Raw genomic sequence first — 15657 nt, forward strand, 5'->3', positions numbered from 1 at the left:
TTACTTGTGTTCAAACTGAAGGAGGATTGACCAAATATTTTCCTATTTCTGTTGAATTACATCAGGGATCGGCTTTAAGCCCATATCTTTTTGCTTTAGTTATGGATGGTCTTACTGAACATCTACACAAGGATGTAACTTAGTGTATGCTTTTTGCTGATGATATCCTTCACGTGGATAAAAGGAGAGAAAAGGCACAGGAAAAAAATTGAATTATGGAGGTCTACATTGGAGTCTAAATGCCTTCATTTAAGTAGAACTCAAACAGAATACATGGAATTTAATTTTAGTAGTAGTAGCTCTAGTGATAGAAGTGTGACTTTAGGTGATCAAATTATTAAAATGTGTGAACATTTTAAATATCTTGGGTCTGTTGTTCAAAGCGATGGTGATATAGATGGGGATGTTAATAGTAGAATTGAAGTTGGTTGGTTGAAGTGGAGGAATGCTTCAGGCCTTTTGTGTGATAGAAACATACCACTTAGACTGAAAGGAAAATTTTATAAGATGGTGGTGAGACCTGCAATGCTGAATGTTGGCCTTTAAAAGAGAAGCATAACACTAATTTAAGTGTTGTCGAAATGATAACGATTAGGTGGATGAGTGGCTTTGCACTCAGAGACAAAATGCAAAATGAATATATCTGTGATAGGGTTGGTGTAGCTTCTTTGACGGACAAAATTAGAGAAATTTGTCTAGATGGTTTATGTCACATTAAACGCGACCATCTGATGATCTGATTAGGAGAGAAGATGTTTTAAATTAGATGTTTAGTAGATGTTTTAGATTTGAATTGTGTTAAGAAAGGCAGAGGTAGACCTAGGAAGACTTGGGCTTATTGTATAAAAATTGATCTTAATTTATTAGTGGGATTAAGGCTTTATTGTTGTTGTTTTTGTTGTTGTATATATCTAAGGATACCTAGTTAAACAATTGTATAACTCCTTGCAAAAATTAATAGTGGAACAATTTTCTTACATGTTAAACTGCAAGTTAACCTTACACTAGCTTGGCCTTATTTACATAGAATTTAAAATAAAGATACTATGTTTTTTCTTTTCTTAAAATTGCAATAATTTCAAATTCTTATAAAGATAATATATAAGGGGTTGGCGTCTCTCATAAAAGAGAGGAAGAAGAGTTTAGGAGGTTTTAGAAAGGGTTGAGTGTGCCTCTTCTAAGGGGCAAGTGTGTGTGTGGAGTGTTGGAGATTTTTTAGACTTTGGAAGAAGTGTAAAGGATTGTTATTTACTGTACAAGAATGGCGTGAATCTTCTATAAAGATAAGTCTTGAACTCTTTTTATATTTGTTCTGAATTGTTGTAATATAGTTGTATGTTTTCAATGTCATTTGCAATGAAGAATCCATGTGTTTTCTCAATTTATGGTGAGTAGTTTTATGTACTTTTTCTCCTTATGATGAGAATTAATTATGTGTACGATTAGAATGATTTGAAGATTTCATTTATTTCAAAATTATGATGGTAATTTCATCGGAACTTAATTTACTTTACAAACTGATCACTTGGAATGTTAAAGTTCTTTGCAAAACATAACAAACCGGGAGGGTTATGATTTCACCAACTGGTGAGTACCACATTAAACCTTGGATGAAGGGGATGCCACATCCCATGGGGTGCAAATAAATAGGGAGATAAGTTCTTATGAACGTAGAATTTGTGATTCTAGAGTGTCAGGCTAGAACCTTTATCAATTTGATCTTAGTTCAGAACACGAGTCCCTGGTAGGTCCTATAGAGAGGTCACAGTGGGTAATATGAAAGTGAGAGGCTATAATCTACTCAGCACTACAATACAATCAGAAACTTAAATGTAGACTTAAATTTAGATTAACCAATGTTCTTTATGCACTCGGGAGAGGGTAAAGAACATGTATGCTCCTAGTTGTCACAAACTACATTTTAACCTTTAAACATTAATTCCTACACTGATTATGATCTCATCGCAAGAGGAAAGGGGTTTTAAATATATAAAAACTTTCCAAAATTTATCCAGCCTATGTAGATTAGGTTTTTATTTAATTTTACCTTTAAAGTAAATTAGTGAATTTAGAAAAACCAAACTTTTCAAAATTTCCAAACTAAGGCCTGATCGTAGTATACTAAAGTTAGTGAATTTAGAAAAACCAAACTTTTCAAAATTTTCAAACTAAGGCCTGATCGTAGTATACTAAAATTAGCCTAAGGGATTTCTTACATTGCTTCTCTCTGGGATCGGCACTCAGTCTTAAAAGAAAACCCTATACTACTTGTTACAATACATGCACTTACGTAGTACCTCTAATGTGTGAATTATAAATAAATTTCTAAAATTCTACAACATATTTATTTTCCACATTAACCTTCATAATTAAATTGGGTCAATTTTTTTGTCATGGACTTAAATATCAACATAATTTCAGGTCAGATCATGTGTCTGGTGCCGCTATAGAAGATTGAAATTGAAGTGATTATACATATAATTACACACATATTCTAGGGGCATCAAGTTTTTGGCACCGTTGCGGGGAGGTTGTGGTAAGAACTTTAAAAGAATTTCAATTGAACATGTAAGACTTAGATTTGAAAATCGTAGTGTTATTATCTTATGTATTTTTGTGTGTTTATTTTAAAGAAAATCCAAAATACCAAAAATATTTATGATATTTGTCCTATTAGTTGAGTCTTTAGATTTGTATGTGTAGCTCAGAAGCTACAGACCTTGGATTTTACAATTCGGATCTAGAGAGAACTTTTAGGAGGATTATGAATCAGAAAAGACTCCATGAATTTAATGTAAAAAATTACATATCAACAAAATAATGAATATTCAGTTCTGGATTATAATTCTAGTCATTTCGATAAAGTAAATCCCAAGGGGTAGCGAATTTTTGAGAAGATATACTTAATATTTTAACTACTCAGGTTGCAGATATTGTGAGAAAGATAGATCAATATATTGGAAGTTATCCTCAAGGACCCTCATTTATTAAGAAAAATTCATTTGGACAATTGATCAAAACTAATTCTTTTGAAACTAGCAATGAGATATACAATCCTTATTCCGATTATTACTAGAATAACAATTTTGGAGGAGAAAATCATTCGAACTTTAACTAGAATAACAATTTTGGAGGAGAAAACAAATTGTGGGAAGATAATCAATTTAATCAAACATGTAATTGAAATAATCAAGGCTATTATAAGGATCAAATTTCTTTTCCTTATCAATTTAACTCCAACCCATAGAATGAGGACAAGAAGTTATTGTTAAAAGAGGTTGTTATTCAAATGAAGAGTCAGCTGGAGAGAATAAGGGCCGCAATAAAGAATATTGAAAACCAACTGGAGCATATTGTTAATTCAATTAATAATCATCCTTCAGAGATTTTACCTAGTGAGCCTAGACCCTAAGGAGAAGAATGGTGGGCAAGATAAATCTATTTAACCATGAAGTGGAAGAGAATTGGATGATATGGTCTCAAAGAACGAAAAGTTGATAAAAGAGGAAAAGAAGATTGAAAGACCAATAGAAGAAATTCCTAAGGAATTAGAAAAACCTATATCATAAACCAAGATAGATATAGAAAGACCACTTTCGCCATTTCCTCAGCCCCAAGGTGAAGAATTAGAAGATAACTTGAGATAGAAGAGTAATATAATAGAATTTGATCCAAAATTTGAATCATATAGAAAAAATCTGATCCAAAATTTAGGAAATCATGAATTATAATATAGAGATCCATTTCTTATAAATTTTAAGGATGATATTAATATACAAATTGAGAAAATCATTGGAAGAATATTGGATTTAGAAAGAAAAATAAGGAAAAATAATATGAATCAATCTGAAAAAAAAAAAAGCTGAAAGAAAAACTAAAATTTGAGGATTTGGTGGGAATCCCAGGATCTATAAAAGATTGAGAGATTGATAAAAAATTACTTAGATAGAAATTTGATTATGGAGGAACCCTTTATCGGGCTGGTGACGTTAAACCAAGCGCTTTATGGAAGACAACCGATAGTTATTAGTGTGGTTTTATTTAGATTGTTTTATTGTTATGATGTTTGGTATGAAATATTGCATGATATGAGACCTACATGTTGAATTGATGTGCAAAACCATAATTTTAATATGAGGTCGGGACGTGTTAATTAGACCTATGACGACAAAATTTAATGAAGATATGAACAAGCAGAAGAAAATTAAAAGCGATTTTAATGGTCGATATTATGCATCCATGTTAGAAATGTTTAAATGGAATTAATGGGTTGGAGGGGGTGAGTATATTGAATTTCTGGAATATCCTCAATATCAAATTTTCACTCAACCCACGGATGAAGATGGAGGAGATAATGATAGTGAGAGTGAGTAGGTGTTTATGTTTATATGTCGAACTCTGTTATGTAAGTAAGTTTGTTATTTGTGTGGATTGTTATATGTGTTGTAAGTGTGATGTTGTGATCGCGTTGTGAACTATTCTTTTATCTTTGTTTTTATGAAATGAATGTTAACGTTATTTGTGTTGGACAGACTTATCTTTATTTTATGTCTTATTTATTATATAGCACTTCCCTCTATTAAGAACTTAAAAATTATACATTTTTTGCATTTATACTTAGTACATATACTAAAGTTTATGCTTACTTTGTTCAATTTAATTTTTAGCATGTATTTATCAATTTCAAATTTTTCTTCCTGGCATATCTATCTATACTGATTGAAAATTATTTAAAAACTCAAGTTTGTGGAGGAAAACAAATAAATTTCAAAGTTAAACTTTACTTTTCCTGCAAAAAAAATACAAATAAATTTTATTTAAAAAATGATTTTTGTTATATGGAGTTATCTTAAGATTACTAAAATTTTAATTATAGAAATGCAATAAGATAAGTTAGTAGAAACTTTAGTAAGAAGCAAAAGTTAAGATGTTTAGTACAAAATATTAGGGAAATAATTTTACTATTTATAGTAGGAAAAAATGAATTTTTGAAAAATTAAGGATTATTAGAAAAATATTTTCTGAAGAATTTAGATTCTATTTAAAATTCTTTTTCTAATATTACATTTTAGTTAAGGATAAAACATAAGTTTTTAACTTTTGAAAAGGGATAGTGAAATTCAAAATCATTAAAGGTCTATCCAGATATAGTAATTAAAAAGGGGATAGTGAAATTCAAAATCATTAAAGGTCTATCCCAGATATAGTAATTAAAAAAGTAATTAAAAAGAAAAATAAAAGAGAAGAAAAAAGAAAAGAAAATTAAAATATGTGGGGAGAAGCTTGAGGATTAGGACCTAATTAAAAATTAATTTCACTTGAATCTTTTTTAGAAAGAATACTTAAGATTAAACCTAAACTTAATTTCAGAAAGTATTAGTAAAAATATTTTTAGAATTCATTAGAATTCATAAATTCTAAATTCTGAAATTAATATTTTTCTATGAATCCAAAGTTTGGAAAATTTTCAATTATTTTTGAATTGAATAGAAAATCAAGATTCCTAAATTTAATCCAAAATATTCTGATACTTTAGATATCATCTAAATTACCGAAAATTCTTCTAAGTTGGACTATAACATTTCAAGAACAAAATTTTGTTGTCATCTTAAAGAAACACAAACATAAATCAACATATTTTTAAAGTTATAGTGCACCTGAGAACAAGTAACATTTATGTTTGGGGGTATTAACATACCTAAAGAATTACCTACTTTTTTATATAAATTTCATGTTCATTTTTAATGATATTGCACTTTAAAGGAAAGTATTTTGCTTTTTTTTTGTTCCAAGTACAAGAAATAGAGTTTTGTAGGAAATAAAACAAAAATGATACAATTTGCAGTCAAATCGAGCAAGGATAAAAATTCTGACCTGATGCATTTTGATATGTCGTGCTAGGCTCAATCTCCTTTAAATTTATCACATATTTTTAAATGAAATTATACTTTAAAGAAAGGTTATTTTCATGTTTATCTTGTAGGTATAACACTTGGAGTCGTTTGAAGCAAAAACAGGGCGAAACAAAGCTAAACGGAGCGAAAGGGAGAAGCTGTCAGCAGGGTGGTGCCTAGTCGCCCAGAAGTGGTGCCTAAGCGCCAAAAAGTGGTGCCTAGAAGCCAGTCTCACCCAGAAAGTGGAGCCTAGGCACCACATTCTGGCGCGTAGGCGCCATAAACGGTTAAGGTTCAATTTGGGCGAATTCGGGCTATTTAGGGAGTTCTGAAATATTTCGGGCAACTATGCATGCCCCAAGGAGTTATGTAATGAATCTAGACATTTGAAAAGACACCTTTTGGCATTTCACATCTTTTAGAATGATGATGTGTGTCTCTTATAGTGAAAAGACGTGTCTCTTGGAGTGAAGAGGTGTGTCTCTTAAAATGAGGAGGCGTTTGGTTTCTCTTTAAAAAGGGGGGCACTGGCGTCTCTCATAAAAGAGAGGAAGAAGAGTTTAGTAGGAGTTTTAGAGAGGGTTAAGCGTGCCTCTTCTAAGAAGTGAGAGTGTGTGTGTGTGTGTGGAGTATTGGAGATTTTTGTGACTTTGGAATAAGTGTAAAGGATTGTTATTTGCTGTGCAAGGAGTGCGAGAATCTTCTGTAATGATAAAACATATACTCTTTTCATATTTACTCTAAATTATTGCAATATAGTTGTGTGCTTTCAATGTCATTTGAAATGGAGAATCCATTTATTTTCTTTATGCTTAATGAATAGTTTTCTTTACTCTCTCTTTGTGATGAGAATTAATTATGTGTAGGATTAGAATGATTTGAAGTCTTTTATTTCAAAATTGTGATGATAGATTCACTAGATCTTAATTTACTTTACAAACTGATAACTTGTAATATTAAAATTCGTTGCAAAACATAATGACCCGGGAGGGCTATGATTTCACCAACTAGTAAGTACCACACTAAAATTTGGATGAAGGGGATGCCACGTTCAAGAGCGAGTGCAAATAGATAGGGAGATAAGTTTTGATGGGTGTAGAATTGATGATTCTAGAGTGAAAAACTAGAGCCTTTATCAATTTGGTCTTAGTTCATAATCTAAGTCCCTGGTAAGTCTTATAGAGATGACACAATCGGTAATCTGGAAGTGTGAGACTATAGTCTACTCAGCACTACTATACAATCAAGAACTTAACTTTAGGTTAATCAATGTTCTTTATGTACTCAGGAGAGGGTAAGGAATATGCATGCTCCTATTTGTCACAAAATTACATTTTAACCTTTAAACATTCAATTCCTACACTGATTATAATCTCATGGCAAGGGAAAAGAGATTTTAAATATATAAACACTTTCCAAAATTTATCCAGCCTCTGTAGATTAGGTTTTTATTTAATTTTAATTTTAAAGTAAATTTGTGAATCTAGAAAAATCAAATTTTTTTGAAAATTCTAAACTAAGGCCTGATCGTAGTGGACTAGAGTTAGCCTAAGGGATTTCTTACCTCGCTTTTACGTGGGATTGACACTCTGGACTTAAAAGAATATCCTATACTATTTGTAACAATACGTGCACTTGTGAGTGGACTAGAGTTAGCCTAAGGGATTTCTTACCTCACTTTTACGTGGGATTGACACTCTGGTCTTAAAAGAATACCCTATACTATTTGTAACGATACGTGCACTTGTTTAGTACCCATAATGTGTGAACTATAATTTAAAGTCTAAAATTCTACAGCATATTCCTTTTGCACATTAGCCGTCATAACTAAATTGTGTCAAGTTTTTGGCCATGGACTTAAATATCTACGTAATTGCCGGTCGGAACATGTAATTGGTGCCTCCGCAAGAGATTGAAATTGAAGTAATTATACAAGTATTTACACACACAATTTAGGGGGCATCATTGAGATCAACACTGCCATTAGCATGCGAAGAACAACAAAATTGGTGGAATGCGCAAAGTGTAAAGGGATTGTGCAGAGTTGTGATGAGATGACTAGGATAAATGTTATTTTTAATTTTATTTTAGTGGCAATTACATACATAATACTCAAAACCTTAAATTTACAAGTTCGGCATTATAATCTTTTTTTTTTTTCGAATTCTCAATGATTTGATTGTGATACATTTAAATGCATTGATTTGGAAGTTAAAAAAAAAAAAAAACATACGAGTGCTTTATTTTAATAATTGTTTGACTATTATATGTAAAAATGGTAAATATTAAATTTTAAATATTAAAATTTCAATATTTTGAATGCTTTGAACCCAATCTTATATGAAGTTAATTTTAGCTGACAAAGCCTCATTTTAAACTATATCATAAGTTCTTAAGCTAAAAAGAAAAAAAAATGGTATTTACGCATACCACTAAGTTATATATTTATATATCTAGCACCTAAACACTAATATTTTAAGGAAAAACAAAACCGGAGCACAATGGCATCCTATATATTCCGGTTCTCTCTGTGAACCCTAATCTCTCATTTCTCGTTTTAGCAGGTGCACCGAGCAACGCGGCGGCTTCTCCTTTTTCATGTTTTCTGCATCTTTGTTTTTATTCGTCTTGTACGCTCTCGCTTCTAATGTTCTTCATCATCCCAGCACACAAATAGCTATTTACTCACTTCGTTTGCCAGTTTTATATATGCCATGGCATTTGCTATGATGAAGTTGCTTGAATTTTCTATGTCTGGACTGCTGAGATCCGTCAGTGATTGCCATGTAAGCTTCTTCTGAGCTATCATTAACATATTAGTGATTGATTCGCCATTCTGAGAGTTGTTGTCCTTTCAGTGTTCGGTTGATGCGAGTAATTTACTTCTCGCTCTTTCTATGCTGGTTTCCATGCACCAATTACCCTCACTTTAATAATGTTTTTTTTTTAATTTTATTTTGGGTAGATATGAAGGTGCAAAGAGAGAAATGGTTGGCTTACCAGCTCAGTACAATATTTCTTCTTTGGTACTGGGTCAAATGGTCCTACCGATATTCTCTATTTTTTTTGTTTTTCTTTCGGAGCAATTATGGGTTCTATAATAATTATTGTTTGAAATAATTTAGGAAGCATGTTTTCTACTAATTACAGATATAGAGCCCTTCTGACTCACTTGAATTGCTATGCGATATCAAGCATTAATCATTCCTCTCTGACAAATTTGAGTTTTTTTTTTTTTTTTTCAACCAAGGTGCTGCGGTTTTCTGCTTAGTGCAGGGGATTTTAACTTAGCTTTTTTTTCATTATATTAATTTTACTGATCAAGCAATGTTTGGTTGAGTTCTCTGTAAAGTTAAGAGATTATTTCCTGTGTTTCTTTTGAAGTAAAATTTAGTCAATAAAATTTGACAGCAATAACTGATAGTCAACCAGCAGGCTATGTATGCCTCTTGTGGAGATGCATGCGGTGTCCAATCCTGACTGTCAGAATGTATTTCGGTGGGTCTCTCTTAAAATATTTTTTTTGAAAAAAAAACCGAAATACATCCTGACCGTAGAATATTGTATAATAATACATACGGTCAGAATGTATTTCGGCCTACCCCAAGTAATAGGATTAAGTCTTTGTTGTTATTGTATATTAATCATATCTTATATCTAGTTGTAAAGAATACACTACATGAATGTGTGGTTTTTTAAAGTATGTGGGAAGTGTAGACATTCCACTTTGAGGTGCAGCAATCTAAAGTATGTGTGGAAAAGGAGAATATTGTGAAAAAAAAATTATCTGTTTGGATATGCTAAATAGATGAAACTCTAGTTATTTGTGTTCGAAATTACAATTTAGTTTCAGGAGGTTTTTGAAAGGTATGAGGATGAAGATGGAATGTAGGCATCTGTTCATGTGCAGCTTTAATCATGACTTGTTCTCTTTCACATGATACAAAGTCTAAGTCTTCTTATTTATCACATCTTCATTTTATCACAAGTTATAATTAAGTTTCAAGACTTGACAATTCATCTTATTCTTCTCGTGTCCAAATCTTATGATGTAACAATAGAAGCTTATTATTATTATTTATTTTAAATGTACTAGAGTTCCTCTAATCAATCAAAATTAGATTGGTATGTTGAAGGTCATGTTGATTTTCATGATGTTTTTACCATAGAATTTTGTTACTAGGTTCAAAGTGATTTCAAGTAATTAGAAAGTTCTTTTTCAAACTAGTTAAATTTGTTTCTACTAATATTTATGTTAACGGGTGCATCTGGTACTTATTTATTTTTTATTGATTTGTTTGCTCTTTCAAGCCAATGATTGTAGAAGGTTTGTTATGTGCTCAAGATTGCGATCAAGGATAATAAAAATAACACAATTCAAAATTCTTATGTCAGTACTGCTGTCATTTCAACTTGTGTCAGAACAGCTCTATCGACTCATGTAAGATGGCAAGATCATAGCATTTCATGCTCAGCGAATCCTGACACCATATAATCCTATTGTTGATATTCCCTCGTTCTTTCTATATATGTCTATATAGTTGCTATATTAGGATGAAGCGATGAACGGATAATTCATTAGCTGTTATATTTCTTCTAATTGTCTCTCTAGTTTTCCTCATTTCTGTTTTCTCGTTTTCTCGTGAAACTTAGGTTGCATTGGTATTAAAGATATTTAGCCTCACAGCACTCACTTCTTCTATACTACCTTAACTATTAATTCCCTTAAACAGAGTTAAGCTCGGATGAATTTTGTAGCGTCATCCATTAATAATGCTCCTGGGAACATCAAAGACATTGTGCTCAGGTCTCAACCCACACTTATTCCTCCTAGACTGAAATTTCTAATTTAGCGCTATCAAATCCTCAAATTATTCGGTATGAATGTGTTTGAAGTTCAGCTATTAACCCCTCAAAACTTATTCAGAATGATGACCAAAGCTATTGTTTTAATCCATAATATAACTTGTAGAGCTTATATATCAAAATCTCGCAGATCTAATCCCCTTTATTACCATACAAATTGCATCTTGAAACCTATTCTGATTTTTGAATCACCTTAGACAGCAGATTTCAATCATAAAGTCAATCCAGAGTCTTAAAAAGTGAGATAAACAATATCTCAATGCTAATAAATCCATGAATTAATACCTTGCAAATACCAAGGCCAAGGTTGATAGTATCATAGCAGTTAGAGCTTCCATTGATTTGAGGATATCATTTTGTATACATTCAATTGTCTGCTCCCGTTGATATATCAAGCTTTAAAAATAGCCATACAAATTATGCTCGATCTAATTAGTTATGATGACTTGTATTATCTCTTTTGCATTGAGGAAACAATTCTTACAATGAAGCTACTCGAAAACCTTAAAACATTAAAATCTCCTTAAACAACTTTAGTTTATCTCCACCTATTGTAAACAAAGGCAGAAGTGAGAACCAGTGAACAGAGCTACAGGAAATGACAGAATATGACTAATGCTAGAGAGCATAAAGATAAGTAATGCCATTGAGCTTTTTTCATTAACCCATGTTATACTTAGGAGGTAGTATATAAAAGAGAAGTAGAAGGTTCTAGCAACATATCTTTTACGAACCGAATTAGTTATGATATTGTCTGCATTCCATCCTTGGGACCATTAGGAGTAATGATTGCTGAAGATGGTGTAGTGGCACTAATACCATCCTGCAAGCGGATGGGTTGTGGAAGAACGGTCGGCTTGGTGTGAGTTGATGAAATTTGCGTTTAGATAAGGGTTTAGTATGAATCTCTGCTGGTTGATCTTAAGAATGAATATATTTGATCCATAGTTGGTTCGAGTAAATGTGATCAAGGATAAAATGATGGTCGATCTCTATATGCTTCATGTTCATGGAAGATAGGATTGTTTGCGATAAAGTCCTTTTGGTTGATTGAAAGGAATACCAAATTCTTGAATTAGTCGTCTAAGCCATATGATGTCTACAGTTGCGGTATCGAGTGCCCTATAATTTGCCTTCATCGAGGAGTGTGCCATTGTAGATTGTTTATGTCATGGTCCAAGATATCAAAGTATCACCCAGAAAAGAGTGCATGTGTGGTAGATTTGCGATCCAGTTGGTCATCAGCTCGATTAGCATCAACATATGAGTGTAGATGACAGTTTTCTTGTTGAACTTCTAGCCCAAAGTGACTTGTGTCTTTTAGATATCTAAGGAGATGCGTGAGGGATTTGTAGTGATTTGTTGTGAGTGAGTGCATGTGTTGACATAGCCAGTTAACAACATATGCGATATCCGATTGAGTCAATGTAAGATTTTGGAGAGAGCCTATTTATTGGCGATAAAGAGTAGGATTACGAAATGGTATAGCTGATTTCGAAGAGGTCTTGTGGTTGACATTAATGTGCTGAGTGGTTTGCACTCTTTCATGCTTGCATTCAAAAGAATTTGTAGTGTGTACATAAATCGAGTAAGATGTTACATGTTTGCTAATTTGTGAGCTTGAATTCCAAGGAAGCAGCCAATGTCACCAAGATGTTTGAGTTAGAAGGTAGCTGCGAGAGTTGTAATTAAGGTTGAAATCACACTAGAATCATTGCTTGTAATCAGAATATCATTCACTTAGATAAGAACAGAAATTCGAGCTGCATTCTGATTGTAGAGAAGAAGGGAGGGATCAACCTTGCTGAATACAAATCCTTTATTTCAAAAGAAATTTGAGAAAGTAATAAACAATTGTTTGGGAGTTTGTTTTAATCAATAGAGAAGTTTTTGTAGTAAGCAAACATGATTTGGAAATTATGGATCTTGAAATCATGTAAATTTTCAAATTGAGCCTGACGTAAAAAACACATTGGAGATGTCAAATTAAAGGATGGGCCAATTGTGATGAAGGACAACTGTGATGAGGATATGAATTGTAGGGTGTTTGGCCAAGGGACTAAACATTTCATGGTAGTTTATCCCAAATTCTTGCTTGTGACCTTGGGCAATGAGACTGGTTTTATATTGTATGGCTTCACCAAGTGAGTTTAGTTTTGTTGTAAAGGTCTATTGAGAACCAAGTATAGGTTGATTAGTAGGAGCTGGAACTAATTTCCATGTTCCTTGTCGCTGAAGTGCAGCTATTTCTTCTGCCATGACATGCCACCATTGTGGTAGTTTGGATGCTTGAGTGAAGCGAGTTGGATCAGGTGGCTATTGAATGTGGTGAATAAGATTCAATTTTTGGTTGGATTTTAGGTGATCGGTTTTCATCCTAGTTATCAATGGATGATTTGGTTGAGGTTGGAGAGGGGATGGTGGTGTGGAGTCCATAGTAGAAAGAGGTTGATTATTGGGTATGAGAGGGAGCAAGAGAGGTAAGGTAGGAGTTGAGGTTGAACAAGTTGTAAGAGTGTTGAGGGTTGTAGGAAATAGGATGGTATGTGGGCTGAAGTGGAGGATTGATTTTGTTGTCGTGAAGTTGAGTTGTAAAGAAAAGGAATAGTATATTCATCAAACACCATATGTCATGAAATGTTGATTTTATTTGTAGTAGGATTGTAGCATTTGTAGCCCTAATGTTGTAGAGAATAGCCAAAAAAGATGTATTGGATTGACCAGGGTTCAAGTTTGTGGTTGGTTTGAGGTTTACTCCATGGTTAACAAATATCCAAATACTCGAGTGTGGGTGTATTTGAAAATTTATGGTTGGTGGTTCTAGTATGCATTCGATTTATGCGATGAACCGCCATTAAAGGTGCATCGGTCCAAAATTTATATGGGGTAGAAGCTTGATGTATAAGAGCACGAGTGGTCTCCATAAGATGTCTATGTTTGAGTTCCACCACTCTGTTCTGTTTGGTGTGTACAGACAATAGTATTGCTAAAGAATGCCTTTTGTAATGAGAAATTGATTTAAGGTATGATTATTATTTTTGCCATTGCTGCCAGATTGAAAAATTTTTATATTAGCATTGAATTGAGTTTGTAAAAAAGTAATGAAGTTTTAAGTAATCATTGGTATTTGAGATTTGGAGTGCATAAAAAAGACCCAACAAAAACGAGAGAAGTCGTGCACAAATGTTACATAATATGTGTAACCTTGATAAGAAGAAATTGGAGAGGGACCCCATGCATCACTATGTATGAGCTTTAATAGTTTGTAGTTGTCTTATAAACGATAAAAGGGTTGTTTATAGCTTTTAGTAATATTGCAAATGGTACAAAAGTAGGAGTAGATGGAATATTTAGTGATTGACGCATGAAGATTGCGGTGACTATGTCCGGATGAGGATGACCCAGCCTTTCATGCCATAACTCGGAGTATTGTGCTTTGGAGATTGACGCAGTGAATGCTTATGGTGTGATGGTGGAAGATGGGATGGATTAGAGATCGTTAGAGTTGGTTCCCTGAAGAACATTTGGTGAGTTTGCAGATCAAAGATAAGGAATCCAGATGAGTGAAAAGAGACAATAATGTTGTCTTTCGTTACTTGATGAATAGATTGTATGTTGTGAGATAGAAGGGGTGTATGATGAATTTGAGTAAGTTTAAGCTTATGGTGTGGGAGTAGGAAGGATTCCATCACCGATGTGCTGAATCGAAACTGATTGTCCATTGTCAACTATGACTTGTTCGGCGCAATAGTAAGGAACTGTTGTTTGTAACTGATTGACATCTAATGTGAAGTGTGTCAGTGCTCCTAAATCAAGGAGGATGTTCCAATTTTTGGATGTGGTTGCAAGGGCTTGAGGAGATATAGTGGGTATATTCCAGATATGTGCGTTGCCAACATATGGATGCCGAGTGTCCCGATTTATTGCAGATTTGACAGATTATTGATCTATTGGATTTCTTACCATCCTTAGATCCATATGAAGATGCTCCACGAGGGTTCATATTGAAGTTTCAACCTCGCCCCTAGGAGGTTGTGCATGCCATTTGAGTTTGTATTGAAGTTGCTTGTTTGATATTTTTTGTTTGTAGATTAACTTTCTCGCTGCATGGCAAGGAGTAGGGATCTTCAAGTGCTATGGGTTGAAGCATAGTACGAATGGAAGTCTTGAACGCATTCTAGATTGGTGGAAGCCCATTGAGGATTTAGGGCTTAACATCCTTGTGGTCTAGATGAGATCCAGTCACATGTATCTAATCCACTATGTTTTGAATATTGGAGAGAGATTGTTGCATTTTATTAATTATGATGTGATGCAACTCGATCTTCAACAGTATTGCACCTAACTCAGTCTGGTAAGAACCCTCTACTAACTCATAGTCTACATAGAAAATTTCAATTGAGAAATCTTCGATCATCGTCTTATTATCGTGGTATTATGGCAACTTGTACTGACTATGGCATTCATTTTATCAAAGCAAATATGTTGTTGATACAACTAAGGCTCTGTTTGGGATAGCTTATCCGCTGCGGCGGCGTTTTGAAAATGATGTCTCATCGTTTAGAAATTATTTTGAGCAGCTTATCCAAAAATGCATATGGTTTTTTACACTAAACGCGGAATGCGGGTCGCACCCTGCGGTCGCGTTTCTAGATAAGTGACTTATTTGGATAAGCACAAGCTGCACCAAACGCACCCACCCAATGACACAAACATCAGATGTTGAACTACCGTATTCCACAATTTAACCTTCTTCGTCATTACTGCTGCCAATATTACCTGATCATAAGTCATCAGCAACTCATAAAAGATGGCTAAAGCACAACTATTCACGCTCGGCAATCCTGATAACATAGAATCCTATTGCTCATATTTTCTCCCTCTTTCATCAATGTAT

The sequence above is a fragment of the Phalaenopsis equestris genome, unplaced genomic scaffold, assembly GCF_001263595.1.
Source record: "Phalaenopsis equestris unplaced genomic scaffold, ASM126359v1 Scaffold000951, whole genome shotgun sequence".
Lineage (NCBI taxonomy): Eukaryota > Viridiplantae > Streptophyta > Magnoliopsida > Asparagales > Orchidaceae > Phalaenopsis > Phalaenopsis equestris.